The sequence below is a fragment of the Piliocolobus tephrosceles genome, chromosome 10 (assembly GCF_002776525.5).
Source record: "Piliocolobus tephrosceles isolate RC106 chromosome 10, ASM277652v3, whole genome shotgun sequence".
NCBI lineage: Eukaryota > Metazoa > Chordata > Mammalia > Primates > Cercopithecidae > Piliocolobus > Piliocolobus tephrosceles.
Window position 1 is genome coordinate 28418457 of NC_045443.1, and position 16236 is coordinate 28434692.

Genomic DNA, 16236 nt, shown 5'->3' on the forward strand with positions numbered 1-16236 from the left:
TTTCAACAAAAACAAACTTCCCAAGACACATTTATAAATTTCTCTAAGATTGATGCCAACGGGATAGCAGAACTCTCCTTCCTCCATTAGCTCCTTGGAGCAGGCACAATATGCATTCATTTTGAACAGATTGCCTGTGGAGACAAGAGCTTCGCAAGGTACTGACATGGGAGACTTGCACTAATATTAAATAAAATTTACAGGGGCCATTGGTTTGGGCTGAGCTCCTGCATTAGGCCCAACGGCAAAGTAACCTGGAGTTAGTGATGCTGAAGTTCCACACCATCAAGTCAAAACTAAGTTGTTTATCTGATCTTCTGAAAAACCAGGAGAGAGAGATTTAATGGCTAAATCTCCCAAAGAGGCCCATTTTAGCAGGCATGATAAGGGAGTCCCCACTGCTTTAACCTTTATAAGGAAAGTAACTGAAATGATCAATCCCTTTTTGCTCTGTTTCTGCTTTCTTCAGCTATTTTCTGCCCATAAAGCCAAACTCTCCTGCTCAGCTCATTGGAACGCTCATTCCGTTTTGTAGAATGAAGTGTTGCCTGATTCTAGAATTGCAAATTAAAGCAAATTTGAACTATGTTTGTTATAATTTTGTCTTTTGACACTAACCATGGATGTTCAACTTTTTTTCAGTGGAATTATATTTGCATATAGAAGAGACATAAAATATAATTAGTAAGCATTCTCAAATTGCCAATAATACTAACACTTTTTAAAAATTAGCAGTTTTATCTCAAATGAATAAAACATTGGGATAATTCTGTAGAATCTTTCACTCCTCTTCCAAGTACGTTGCTTTGAATAAATACAGCTTAAGAGTCTCCCTAACGTATTGTTACCATGTTACTATGTGCTGCAAATGCAATAGCCTTAAAGACCAAATTCTAACCACAACCATGTATTTCCTTTGTTTTATATATTTAGGTCAGGCGCTTAACATGGCTTTAACATATTTCCTTTGTGGTTTAATTTCCTTTGTGATTATTTATTTTATTTAATGGGAGTGTAAAAATGTCCCAAGGACTGAAAACAAATTGCAGCTCCTTTTTAACATAGGCACTAAGAAGTACTCTGTTACTTTGCCTTTGGGTCAATATTAAACTTTCAGGATCATTTCGGGTAAAAAATGCAACAGTGAGACATTTACATTTTCTTAATAAAACACGGGAGACTACATTCACTGGCATTCTTTCACACCCTCTTGGGCCCAAGTCTTATAACAAACAAGAAATGAGAAAATATGGACTCCTCAGTGTGCAATGCCACTCAGCAGCTCATAATGGATCCCTGGAGATATGGAAGGATTCCTGGAAGTCTGAAGAAGGAAAGGTGAACTAAATCATCAGGGCAGCACCCCAGGGTCGCTGTGAGCTTCCTACCCATGCAAAGAGAGATGTGTATCCAGTTTGTAAGTGCTAAAGCTGCAAAGAGATTTTTCACTCCAAATTTACTATCCATCCTATTAACGTGTGTTTGCTTTGGACACTTCAGCTTATATCTTGATAGTGAACAGGTCTGTTTTAATGGTATGTGTAATTTTCAATTCTCATTAAAGGTGTTGCTTCTTAAGATAGGAGTTTTTGTGGGGTTTTCTTGTTTTAATAGTCACTTACCTGTTCATTTAGTAAGTAACAGAAATATCTTATGCTTTGGACTTTATGAACATAATGTATTCATCAAATTTTAAAATGCATCTCTACTAGAATATCTTTTTATTTTACCTGGGACTTAACAAAACTTTAACACCTGGATAAATTTAGAGTTCTTTTGAACTAAATGAAATCACTCCAAATCTAACCATTACGTTACAGCTGTTAATAGTTTCAACAACTTTTTTCAGTTGCCCGGAAGGAGGAAAATGTGGTCCATTTCACCTCCTTATATAAAATAAAATGAATTTCAACGGGAACAATAGTTTAAAAAATGGAAGTCCTGTCTATTTTCATAGGACTAGCATTTCAGTTAATTAAAAAACTAAGAATCATGCTTAAATTAAATCATTTTCCTTAAATTAAAAATAAGAATACCGTAAGAAATAGATCAAAAATTAGTAATGATTTTCTTCCAATTCATATTTTCATTATGGGTAGAAAATATATTTTGAAATGACACGGAGAAGTGTTTTCCTAATAACATTTATTGTCTGAATCACGAAGTGCAATTTTCCTAAAATGTAGTAAAAGTCAATATTATGTTAAATTAATAGTAAAAAGAAACATATAAAGACAATTTTAAATAGTCCTTGTCTTTTTTAAGAGGATGTAGTATAGTCAAGAAAAGAAAGACATAATTATATAATAAATATTATTCTGAAAATATACAAAATCATTAAACAAAATCAGATATTTTAAAAGCTGGTTTAAAAAATTTAGTATTATTAAAACTTTCATAACTTCTTTTCTTCACCCAAGAAAGTTATGATCACAATACTGCTTAATTTGTGAGGATGTATTTTACTACATAAACAGATAATTGCATACAAGCATGATTCTGCAGTTCAATTAACAATGTTTAAGACCAACTATGCTGATTTAAATAAAAATATTTCCCTAATAAACTCTTATTAACTTTCTTTTTTCATAAAACATATGTTTCCACTACTTCCAAAGGTCTGGTAATCGTTCATGCAAATGAAAAAAAAAGTACGTTTTCCATACATGCATAAGTTGTTCCACAAACATCTGGTAACGAAACTTTGAAAGCTGCTAGATTCTGAGCCAGCCCAGGTGTTCACTACAACATCTCTAGAACTAAGCAATTGCTCGCAGTAATTTGTTGCAACTCGTATTGGCATTTTTATGGTTATGATGAGGCAAAGGGTGATGACATCATGTACTAATGTTATGAAGGTGCTGTGAATTCAGTGTGAAAATTCCATCAATGAGTGATTGTTGCTGAAATTGACTACATTGGTGGCCATCACATGTTGCCAACTGAAACATCTGGGCACAAGGTTAGCAGTGGCACACCTTGTAAATAACTTAATTGAAATTAATTGCCAGAAGTTTGCAGCACTGTAGGCAGTTAATAAGTACCATTTCTCATTCTTCTGCAATGTTTTCGGCTTAAGAATCTTCTATTTTTGAATTCTGTTGTAGTAACTTGTGATGAAAGTAAAACATGTAGAAAATGTATGATGAAACAACAAGACAATAAGGAAATAAAAAACATTATGTAAGGAAGAAAACATTCAACCTTCTATACCTTCTTTCATTAATAAAATTTTTTTCACAAAAATAATTTTTAAATTTATGTATAAAACCATTTTTCAAAAGAGGAATAATTTGAATAAAAGAGGAAAATGTTGAATAATTAGATATAGGTCTCCATTTGTTCAGAAACAAATGTCTAGTATTTTGCCCAAGTTGTAAATGTCAAACGCTTGTTGTGTTGATAAAAACATTTGAAATTATTATATATAATAAAACCACAAGTTTGAAGAGACCAAAAGGCTGTTCTGTGGAAAAACTAGGAGACTAAGAAACACAGGTCTTATTTTTGCTGTAGAGATTCTTACATATTTAGAATAATTTTTTACTCAGCCTCTTCATACTTCATAAATGCAGAAAAAGGTAGCCAAAAATATAGACTGCAACAAAGACCTTGTAGTCAACACAAATGAATTGTTGTGTGACTAATGTAGCATTGCTCAGCCTGAGAAGCTGTTCAGTAAATATTAACATCAATTCCTTGTTCTTTCCTTCTTAGCTCTCCTTACCTTTGAATTTTTGCTTCTTAAAAAAAGTTTTGTGAATGTAAAGCTGTTTAAAGATACTGAATGTCAGTATTTTGAAATTGGCTTGAAACAATGAAAACCCAGTTAATAAACCAAAGTTTATATTTGCCTTGAAAGTACCACAACTTACATTGATATGCTGTGATATAAACTTCCATAATGCCCTTAATATTTTTGAAACTTTTATAAGATAGTTATTTTTAAAAATATTATTTTGTCTTGTATGCTCAACATGAAGATCCATACAACTAACCTGTTTTAGAGTTTAACATTAGGAAGAAGTTTTCCTAACTAGTATGATTATTTTTATTATATTTTAAAAACCCATGTAACTAAAAAACCCATGTATCTTTTGGCTTGACTACGAAGGTCAAAGCTACTTTTTTTTTTTTTTTTCTTAAGTTAATAGCTATCCTGAGGCCAGGCCTTCTGGTACAACCGAATTGCCTTTTCTGCTCTTTCCCTTTTATATTTCTTGAATGTTGTGCTTTACCTTTGCTTAAATCATTAGTTATATCTGTTTTCTATATAAATTAGATGGGGTTTAAATAATACATACTCTAGTTTAGAATACCTAGAACTATCAGTTGGTATTCTCCCATATAAAATATTTACGATTCAAAAATTCTATTCTTCCTAGAGCTGTGGAATGTTTCATATCTGAATTTTTTGTTATTTATAGCTCATTATAGCAAAAATCACACTTTATAACAAGAATATTTTACTTTGTTTTTGATAACAGAGTCTCTTAGGTTTACAAATTAGCTTTTGATATAACCACACAACCAAGGTTTTACAAAAAAATGTAGTTTCTTTTTCTGAACAGAAAAAAAAACCCTTCATCTCTATACCTCTTCATAGAAGTAATTGTGGTACTTTGTCATAATGGACGTATTGTTCAGGCAGAGTGAGTTAAATGCGCTATCCAAATGCAAGAAAGGATTTGATTTAATCTTTGCTTTTGTTAGGAACACGCATGGAGAGTATGGGCAAAGAAGCAGTTTTCACTTATGGTTTTAATCTTAAATGTTTGAATCCCTGTAAGTTTCCTTGAGGATAATATTTTAATAGTATCAGAGCAAATTAAATAGAATGGAGAATATGCAGAAGGAATAGCAGACAATTAACAGAGTCATATGAAATCAATGACAGTTGATTTTTAATCACATTTTCACTCAGCTGGTTTTCACTACAAATGAATTTATTTTATAACAAAAATATAAAAATATTTTGGAGTTGCATACAGAGCTATATGATTTTAGGGTCTATCTCCATGGTTTAAGGAATAAAATAAGTTTTAGTTCTTAAGGATCTTGCTATTAATAACAACAACTGCATGTATTAAAGCTATACAAGAGCTTAGAGGAGAAAAATGAGTCAGGGATTTGGCTAATTAACTGCAGAATTGCCAATTCAGGAAGATTGTTAGGAGGCAGTCCTGAACAGCACTAGAAATAAAGAGGGGGATGTGATAAAAATAATGAAGGAAGGGTCAAGCTAAAAAGTATTTCTCAGATATAAATGAACAGTTCTGATTCTTGTTTTGGTGTTGCATTTTTCTTGCCAATATGTGCATACTCTAGGAGAAAGTAAATTCTTTAGCTAGTTTTTTCAATCCAAAGCACTTGCAATGGCCTTGAGAAGGTCTTATTTTAAAAAGTGGGATGTAGCGGCCAGGAGCGGTGGCTCACGCCTGTAATTCCAGCACTTTGGGAGGCCAAGGCTGGTAGATCACGAGGTCAGGAGATGGAGACCATTCTGGCTAACATGGTGAAACCCCGTCTCTACTAAAAATACAAAAATTAGCCGGGCGTGGTGGCGGGCGCCTGTAGTCCTGGTTACTCGGGAGGCTGAGGCAGGAGAATAGCGTGAACCCCCGAGGTGGAGCTTGCAGCGAGCAGAGATCGCACCACTGCGCTCCAGCCTGGGAAACAGTGCGAGACTCTGTCTCAAAATAAATAAATAAATAAATAAATAAATAAATAAATAAATAAATAAATAAAATAAAAATAATTAAAAAAACTGGGAAGTAGCAAGATAAATAAAAAGTGGAAGTAGCATGGGAATGGATTATAAAGATCCATTCTTTCACTCAACTAATTTGGTAGCATCCATTATGTTTCAGGTCCTCTGCCAGAATCTAGGACTACAAGGCTGATAAGGCTACTACTGCCTCATCCTGTAATTAATATTCATAATAATGATCTTAAGTTGTTGAAAAAATATTAAATTACCTTAGTTAAGTTTTATTTCAAAAGACTGAGAAGTACAGACAACAAGTTGACTTATCGTGTTAAAAGTCAAGACAGTGGTTACTCTTGGTAGAGATGGGGGCTGGGCAGTGAACGAAGGGATCACAAAAGTGGCTTTTGAGAGTCTGGCAGTGTGTTTCTTGACTGTGTGTGGGTCACAGGAGTGTACATGAGTGTATTTGCTTTGTGAGCATTCGCTGACTTGCACATTTGGGACTTTTCTGAATTTTCACTTTAATAAAGATTTACATAAAGTTGAAAAAAAAGGCAAGGAAATATTTCATAGGTAATTGAAAGATATGTCTTCCTTTCCTTTTTCAGCCAAACTTCTTCAGCTTTTGCTAACTCCTAAAGTCACTACAATATTCCAACAGATTCCATCCAACAGTCCGGTGATCCAGCTCTCTGTAAGATTGCTAATGACAGAATCATCATCTCCCATGGCCACTCTTCAACCCCCTCCTGTGATGGTTCTGGTCCCTTTGATGCTTTAGCTATTCTTTCCTTTTGAAACTTTCTCCTAATTTGGCTTTTGCGACGCTGCACTCTCGCAGCCTAATTCTAATTATTAAATTGTTCCTTCTCAGCCTCCATCGCTAGATTTTCTTCTAACCACTTCTTAAATACTCGTGTCCTGGGTTCTACCCTCAGCCTATTCTCCCTTCTTTCTGGTTTTAACTGCAGTCCATCAGTAATGCTCAAATCTGTATATCCATCTCCAAACTTGAGATCCAGTTTTATATTTTGAATCGTTCACTTGGCATTTCCACCTACTTTTCTTTTAAATAACTCAAACTCTGTAAGTTCCAACTGAAATTATTGTCCAAATGTCAGAATTCTGATATTCGTCATCTATTTCCTGTCTCAGTTAGCAATCTATCCTTAGCCCAGTCATCCAAGGTAGATATTGTGAAAAATTCTCTTTCTGTCATTTTTCTCTCTCAATCCCTACATAAATAAACCACCATGTTTGTAATTAGGACCAATTAAATAATTTTCAAATTACCCTCTGTTCTCCATTTTGTTGAAGTAGGTTTAGTTTGGACCCTCATTTTCTTCTTTTTCCTAGAATTTTTTTATATCTTCATAAATAGGTCCTCTGTCTAAGATCTGGACATCCCTCTTGTCTGTTATTCACCCTGCTGCTGTAGTCATCACACTGTTATCAATACTATATATAGCGCAATTCAAAGAGCATTTCCTGGTTAGGATGGCAGCATGAGCATAGCTGTCTAAATCCTCAATTAACATCTTCCTATTGAAATTCAAGAATAGTTTAACCCCAGCATCAGTACTAGAAACTATGGAAGGGTGCCATTGACCTGTCACAACACACAAGAGATTTCTAATAGTTTTAGGGCAAATGGAGCCATGTTGTGGAAAAAGTCAAGAGAACCTGCTCTTAAGAAATAACAGAGGAGACCAGGCGCAGTGGCTCATGCCTGTAATCCCTGCACTTTGGGAGGCCAAGTGGTTCACCTGAGGTCAGAAGTTCGAGACCAGCCTGGCCAATATGATGAAAACCCGTCTCTACTAAAAATACAACAAATTAGCCAGGCATGGTCGTGGGCACCTGTAATCCCAGCTACTCAGGAGGCTGAGGCAGGAGAATCACTTGAACCCAGGAGGCAGAGGTTGTAGTGAGCCGAGATCATGCCATTGCACTCCAGCCTGGGCAACAAGAGAGAAACTCCATCTCAAAAAAAAAAAAAAAAAAAAAAAAAAAGGAAAGAAGTAACAGAGGAAAGATCAGAGGCAAATCTATAAACTGAGACAATGGACAGTAATCTTTTTGAAAAAAGGACAAAATTTAAAAGCGGTTGAATGAGAAAAGGAAGATTTAATAAACTAAAAATGCAATGGGCTTTTTAAAAAGTCTTCATAAGAAAAGAAGCAACATTGCAGAAAATACAATTAGTTTTCAGAGAAACAGGGTAGACAGATGAAGGGATGAGAACAAAGATGATTGATCTATATTTTTGCCATCATAAGCAAGAATTTAAAGACCATTCTTACACATGAATCTTTGCATTATATAGATTTATCTGTTTACCAACAGTGCTTAAAAAATATGAAAGATGGCCAGGCACAGTGGCTCATGCCTGTAATCACAGCACTTTGGGAGGCCAAGGCAGGCAGATCACTTGAGGTCAGGAGTTCAAGACCAGCCTGGCCAACATGGTGAAACCTCGTCTCTGCTGACAGTATGAAAATTAGCTGGGCGTGGTGGCATGTACCTATAATCCCAGTTACTTGGGAGACTGAGGCAGGAGAATTGCTTGAACCCATGAGGCAGAGGTTGCAGTGAATTGAGATCATACCACTGTACTCCAGCCTAGGCAACAGAGTGAGACTGTGCCTGAAAAAATAAAAATAATATAAAATAAATAAATAAATAATACAAAATACAAAACCAAATTCCCTCATATTCAATTTCATATAACTATTGTAAATGTTTAAATCCTTATGTTGCTATATTGTTTTAAATTCTATTGATGTTTATCTTCAATATTTGAAAATATACATCTCAAAATTTGTTGATAGTTGCATTAAGTTTGCATCAGCGATTCTATTATTTAAATTGAACTCACTGTTGAACTGCCTTTGGTACTCATCCCAATTCCTTTTTTACTATCATTTCTCCTTTATTTTATTGTTTATTTGGATGCATCTCTCATTGGGCTGAGACACCTCTTTGAGAAATTTTTTATTAAGGATATTTGGGTTTTTATCCATAATATGTACACCCATATTCCTCTTCCTTGGTTCCCTTAACCCTCTAACAATTGTATCTATAGCCCAATTTTCTTTAGGAATAATCACATTTTACATACGGTGTATCTATACTGATAACTCCTAGATGTTAAAATATTCAATGAACATGAGCTTAAGAAAAAAATGAATATTTGAGTGGTATACTTTCTGAGCCATACATATAAGAGAATGTCTTTCTGTTGCCATCATATGCAAACAACAATCTAGCTGGGCATGACTTTTGTTCTTTTTTTATGGTCTCCTGTCATTGCAGAGTGGAAGCCAAGGGCTACCACTCCTTGTTAGAATTTGCAACAAGAAGCAAGTGCTTCTTTCTGCAGCCAAATACTGCAGAAAAGTGCAGCGGATCAGAGAATCCATGTTGACCAAATGCACCAGCACAAAAGTGGAATTGGATCTTCTCTAAAAGAGAGCAAGGGATTTTTTGACAAACTCCATAACGAAGTTAATAGTTAACTGGAGTGACTCATGCCTGCAGTCCTAGCTACTCGGGAGGCTAAGGTGGGTGGACTGTTTGAGTCCAGGAGTTTGAGGCTGCAGTGAGGTATGATTGCACCACTGCACTACTGCCTGGGCAACAGAGCAAGACCTTGCCTGTAAAATAAATACATAAATAATTTTTTAAAAGAAATTAGTAAGACTTTGGAAAAGACCTGTCGCTGTGAAAAGTACATCAACCATCAGCTTGAACACATGGTTCAAGAATATCCTGCAGCTCAAACCTAGCTGAGTGACGTAAGGAGCCGGCAGAGAAATGGTGGAGTAATTGAAAGGAACAGACTTCTGTCTGAGGTTACAGAAGACAGAACATGTAAAACTAGAAATGGAAGAAAAGTGCAGCAGCATGACTGATGGTGATTCTTTGGTTAAGATTAAATAGAGCTTAACAAAACTGAAGCAAGAAACTGTTCAGATGGACAGTTGGAACTGATGTTGTGGAACACACATTACTCCAATCAAAACTGGAGAAGTCCAATGTGATTAAGGACATGCACGTGAGAGTTATTCCAGAATCAGCAATAGATTCATATTAAAACAGGGTTTTTCATGCTTCTGATTAGTTTTTTTAAAATTTGTAATTACATCTCATGTTGCATAGATTTCAAAACATAATTATACCTCTTATGGCATGTTCAATGGGTATTTTTTATACGCACACACACATATTCTATCATGGTGATTATGATGGTTAAAGCCTTTACATTGAATATAATGCTTAATAAAATAATTAAAAAAAATTTTTTTCAAAAAAGGAGCACTCAGGAGATTTACAGGATAGATGGGCATAGTAGCTCACATCTGTAATCCCAACACTTGAGAGGCCAAGGTGGAAGGACCCCTTGAGTCCAGGAGTTTGAGACTACCCTGAGCAACATAGCAAGACCTTGTCTCTATAAATAAATAAATAGCCAGGCACTGTGGCGTGCACCTGTAATGTAAGTGCTACACTACAACTACTTGGGAGGTCTAGGCAGGAGGATCACTAGAGACTAGGAGTTCGAGACTACACTGGGCAACATAGGAAGAACCTGTCTTTAAAAAAAAAAAAGTTCCCTGCCTGGTGGTGTGTGCCTGCAGTCATAGCAACTCAGGAGGCTGAGGCAGGAGGATCACTTGAGTCCAGGAGTTTTAGGTTACAGTGAGCTATGATCACATCATTGCACTCCAGCCTGGACAACAAAGTGAGACGCTGTCTCTAAAAATGTAAAAATAAAAATACAATTAAAAAAATAAGTACATAATTTTAAAAAAAGAGAGATTTATAGGACACAAGAGGAGAAGCCACTTCTCTGGAGGATTTAGAAACTAACGTGAGCAAACATGAGATTCACAGTCGCTGTCATGAGAGTTCTTGACAACTACCTGTCATGGTGTTTCAGGCTGAGCTCTTGAGTTTTGAACTCCCTGACCTTTTTTTTTTTAGGTCTTCCCACAGTTGAATAAGCTCACAATTATTATAATAAACTTAGTATCTTAATTACATGACGCAACTTCTGTTTTCCTAGATGATTTCTGATTGATATAATATAGAAAATGTATTTGATAAAATTCAACATCCAATCCTTAATCAAAAAATAAAACCCGTAATAAACTAAAAATAGATATTTAAAAATATGATAATAGATTTGTTAGGTTCTATCATGTTTAATGATAAAACATTACAGGCATTCCAGTAAAAGTCAGAAATAGTACATGATGCCTGCTAATACCACTATTATTTGCTGATGTATTTCTGTAAACTTTAGTCCACGAACAACAGGGTGTAATTAGAGGATAGGATAACAAAATATTCATTATTGTCAGATGTGATTTTCTTTTACTCTATAAAACCCAAATGAATTAAAATCAGTAGAAACTTATGAATTTTTCCTCATGCCAACAAAAACAAAATCCAGTTAGGAAATGTGGTGGGAAAAATTTACAATAGTAATATATATGCACACACATATGTGTGTGCATACCTATTTACATCATGATCAAACTTAGCAAATCCATAGAAGGTGCATGAAGTAATCAATAAAACTTTTCTTAGAGAGACAAGTCTTGAATAAATGGAAAGACACATTACATCCTTAGATGTTGAAGATTCAGTATGATGACGGTATCAAGGGCCTTCAGATTGATTTTCACCAGACTAGTCAATTATACTGGTTGTGTTTCAATTTTTTAATAAACAGCACCATTCAAATTCTTACTCTCTCAACAATAGCATAAAATGTTTATGGTGTCTTTCTATTGTTTAAAATTAGAAAAAAAAATGGCCATTGTTCTCAGCCTTAAAGATATATTGGTGATTGAAAGACTTAATCGTGCTAAAATGCCAGTACTATTCAAAACCATCTACAGATCTAACATAGTCTATCAAAATCCCAAAAATTTCTTGTCTTATGCTGAGTTAGAAAAATTCACCTTAGGCCGGGCGCGGTGGCTCAAGCCTGTAATCCCAGCACTTTGGGAGGCCGAGACGGGCGGATCACGAGGTCAGGAGATCGAAACCATCCTGGGTAACATGGTGAAACCCCGTCTCTACTAAAACAACAAAAAACTAGCCAGGCGAGGTGGCGGGCGCCTGTAGTCCCAGCTACTCGGGAGGCTGAGGCAGGAGAATGGTGGGAACCCAGGAGGCAGAGCTTGCAGTGAGCTGAGATCGCGCCACTGCACTCAAGCCTGGGCAACAGAGCTATACTCTGTCTCAAAAAAAAAAAAGAAAAATTCACCTTAAAATTCATATAGATCTCTCAAGTCCAGGAGTTCAAGGTTGCAGTGAGCCATGATTATGCCACTGCACTCTAGCCTGGATGACAGAGCGAGACCCTGTCCCCAAAACATAAATAAATAAATAAATGGAAAAAAATTTACATAGACTCTTAAGGGACCACAAATGGCCAAAATAATCTTGAAAAAAGAAGAAAGTTGGACATCTCACACTTCCTGATTTCAAAACTTGTTACAAAGCTAAATGAATTAAAACTGTGGTATTGGCATAAACACAGATAAATAGACCAATGGAACAGAATAGAGAGCCCAGAAATAAACTCTTGGATATACGGTCAGATGATTTTCAACAAGGGTGTCAAAACCATTAAATGGGAAAGAACAGTCTTTTCAACAAAAGATATTGCAAAAACTGGATATCCACATGCAAAAGAATGAAGTTGGAAACTTACCCTATGTTATGGTTTGGATGTGATTTGTCCCCACCAGAACTCATATTGAAATTTAATCCCCAACGTAGCAGTGTTGGGAAGTGAGGCCTAGTGGGAGGTGTTTGGGTCATGGAGACTAGTCCCTGATGAACTAGGCTTAATGCCTTCCTGAGGGAGTGAGTGAGTCCTCCTGCTCATGGGAATGAATTGGTTCCTGAGAGATCAGGTCGTTAAACACAGTCTGGCTTCCTTGGTTTCTCTCTCTTGCTAACTCTCTTGCTATGTGATCTCTTTGCCCCACTTCTTTTCAGCCTGAAGCCCTCACCAGATGCAGCTGCCCAGTCTTGAACTTACTAGTATACCAGAATTATGAGTTAAGTAATCCTCTTTTCTGTGTAAATTACCTTGCCTTACACTGTAAGATATTCTATTATAGAAACACTAAGTGGACTAAGACACCTTATATCTTACATAAAATTAATTCAAAATGGGTCAAAGACCTAATGTAAAAGCTAAACCTATAAAACTCTTAGCAGAAACAGAGACACTTCAATATTGGAGGTGGCAATGTTTTCTTGGATATGATACCAAAACACATGAAAAAAAAAGAAAAAATGATAAATTTGGACTACATCAAAATTTAAAACTTTGTGTATCAAAGGACACATTTACTGGAGTGAAAAGACAATCCATGGAATGGGAGAAAACCATTTGAGAATCATATGTCTGATAAGGGGTTAGTATCTAGGATACGTAAAGAACTACAACTCAACAACAACAAAAACCAACTCAATTTAAAAATGAGCCAGGATCCTGAATAGATAGATATTTCTCCAAAGAAGATACACAAATGACCAAAAAGAACATAAAAAGATGTTCAATGTCACTAATCATTAGGTTAATGCAAATCAAAACTATGTGGAAATACCACTTTATACTCATTAGGATGGCTGCTATCAAAAAAAAAAGAATAAGTGTTGGTGAGGATGCCCATAAAATGAGCACTGTTGGTGGAAAGGTAAATTGGTGTAGTCACTGTGGAAAAATAGTATAGTGATTCATCAGAAAAATTTAAAAAAGAATAACCACAGGATCTAGCAATTCTACTTCTGGGTATATATGCCAAAGAATTGAAAGCAGGGTCTTGAAGAGATACTTGTACACCCATGTACATAGCAGCATTATTCACAAAAGCCAAAAGGTGGAAACAACGCACGTGTCACTGATGGATGGAGGAATGGAGAAACAAAATGTGGTGTACGCATGCAATACAATGTTATTTAGCCTTAAAAAAGGAAGAAAATCTGACATGTACTAAAATGTGGACGAACCTTGAGGACATTATGCTACGCAAAATAAGCCAGTCAGAAAGAGACAAATACCACGTAATTTCACTTACACGAAGAATCTAGAGTAGTCATATTGATAAAGACAGACAGTGGAATGGTGGCTGCTAAGGGCTGGTGGGATGGGGGAAAAGGAGATTTACTGAATGGGTCAGAGTTTCAGTTTTGCAAGGTAAAGGGAGTACTGGAGACATGGTGATGATAGTTACATAACAATGTGAATGTACATAATGCCACCGAACTGTACACTTAAAGCGGTTAAGAAAGCAAATTTTGGCCGGGCACGGTGGCTCAAGCCTATAATCCCAGCACTTTGGGAGGCCGAGACGGGCGGATCACGAGGTCAGGAGATCGAGACCATCCTGGCTAACACAGTGAAACTCCATCTCTACTAAAAAATACAAAAAAACTAGCCAGGCGAGGTGGCGGGTGCCTGTAGTCCCAGCTACTCGGGAGGCTGAGGCAGGAGAATGGCATAAACCCGGGAAGCGGAGCTTCCAATGAGCTGAGATCCAGCCACTGCACTCCAGCCCGGGCAACAAAGCGAGACTCTGTCTCAAAAAAAAAAAAAAAAAAAAGAAAGTAAATTTTATGTTAGGTATATTTTATCACAATTAAGTGAACAAATAAACACATGCTTTCATACATAAATACTTGAAGATATATTAGATAGATATTTAAGGAAAGGAAAACTAGAGATTTTTAATCCTCTTATGCTTTCCCATTTTAGATAATAATTATAACCTAATTTCCCTAATACTCCCTTTTCTTCCCTTTAGGATACCAGCCAATGTTGTGAATTTTCCTACTGTCAGTAGTCTTGGCACAAGATAAACTTTTCACTCCCTCCTTGTTTTCTAAAGAGTTCAGGCATTCAGAGAAATTCCTAAAGTAGACACTGTCCTTCCCCTCAGATGGCTTAAATTCCATTAGGGGTATATTAACAAGAGAAGAGGCAATCACAGTACAACGTGGTGGTCTCATTTCCTAAAAGTTCACCCAATGTCCTGAGGGTGCTGAAATCATGAATGCAGTAGCACAAGTAGGTGACCAATCAAAGTGACTCTGATAAATTGCATAAAGCCTTTCAATTCCAATTTGACCAGACGTACATTAAAATACAAAGTACAATAGCCCATCAATACTAGAGGCTATTTTTTGTTCCAAATAATTATATAGGTAGGAGGGCAGGGTGGAGAGAACATGATTAATATGTAGAGGACTCCTCTGTTGTTTACACAGAGAAAAAAATTCAAGCTATAGGGTCTATAAGTATGGGCAAGAGATATCTGTTTAATAGGTGTTTCAGGGGTCAAGAAAGATATTATTGGAAAACTCATGTGGCAAAATTATGCTCCTAGATTTTGTTTTTTGGTGACCAAGAAATATGTCTATGCTACTTATAATGTCATATACTTAATTTGAGTAGACAAATTAACAGATGAACTCAAGACAACTCCAAAACTTTCTATACAATTGATTGAAAAAATTGCCACAAAAACAGATGCTTCAGCTTGGAAAAGTTTCTTTTATAGCTTGGTCTTTGGGTTTTGTAACTGTTAACCAAGTTAGGGGAAAATATTACAACATATTTGAGCAAATGGGACTCCATCACAGTCATTTTCAGTTAACACATAAAATATGTTTTTATTAGGGAGTTATATTTTATTCTTTTTTTTCTTCAATGGGATTATTATCGAGTCCTTCAAATGTTCTATCTTTTTTTATTAGAAAGAAAAACGTATAGACCATATTACATAGAAGAAAGGTTGCAATTGTCTCCGTGTTAAGCAGAAATTTTCAATTTGCTAAAATTAGGGTACATTTAAATTTTTAATAACAACTAAGTTTAACAAGCCTTATTTTCCTCAGTGGTGGGAAGACACTTTGCAGCTCCTCCCATTTATTGTGATGATGTAATTCAAGTCTGTTAATCTTAAGTGAACAATATAGCCCTCTGATTTTCACTTTTAATAATTGCAAAACATTCTAGTAAACAAAACGTTGCTTCTGTAGATTTTTGAAGGTATCAAGAATAATGAGCTCTCCAAATGTATCTGAATTAATTTACAAAAGATGAAAAGATAAGAAACTATTTAGCTTCATAAGGATTTTGACTAGGATTTTTTATTTAAGATTTTATTTAAGATTAACATACCAATTTATTTCCCAAATCTCCTTTGCCTGGGTCCTGAATTTCAATGAATGAAGTCATCATCCTCCTACATCAGCTCAAAACCTCAGACTATGTTTTAACTTCTTTCTCTCTTTACCCCACTCACATCTACTTAGTTTTTACTCATACCAATTCTATTTTACAGAATCCCTTGCTTGCCTTCTTTATTCAATCTCAAAGCCTACAAGATTAATGGGATAGCTTTTTAACAGATCTCCCTACCTTTGGGAGCTTATTTATCAGTCCATCTCACAAAAAACTGCTATTTCAATTTTTTTAGTATAAAATGCTGAAA

At 35.6% G+C, this 16236-nt stretch overlaps 1 pseudogene; it reads left to right on the forward strand.

Moving 5' to 3' along the window:
- Positions 1–1249: 1249 nt before the first annotated feature.
- LOC111540652 lies at positions 1250–9806 on the forward strand (annotated as a pseudogene).
- Positions 9807–16236: the final 6430 nt, after the last annotated feature.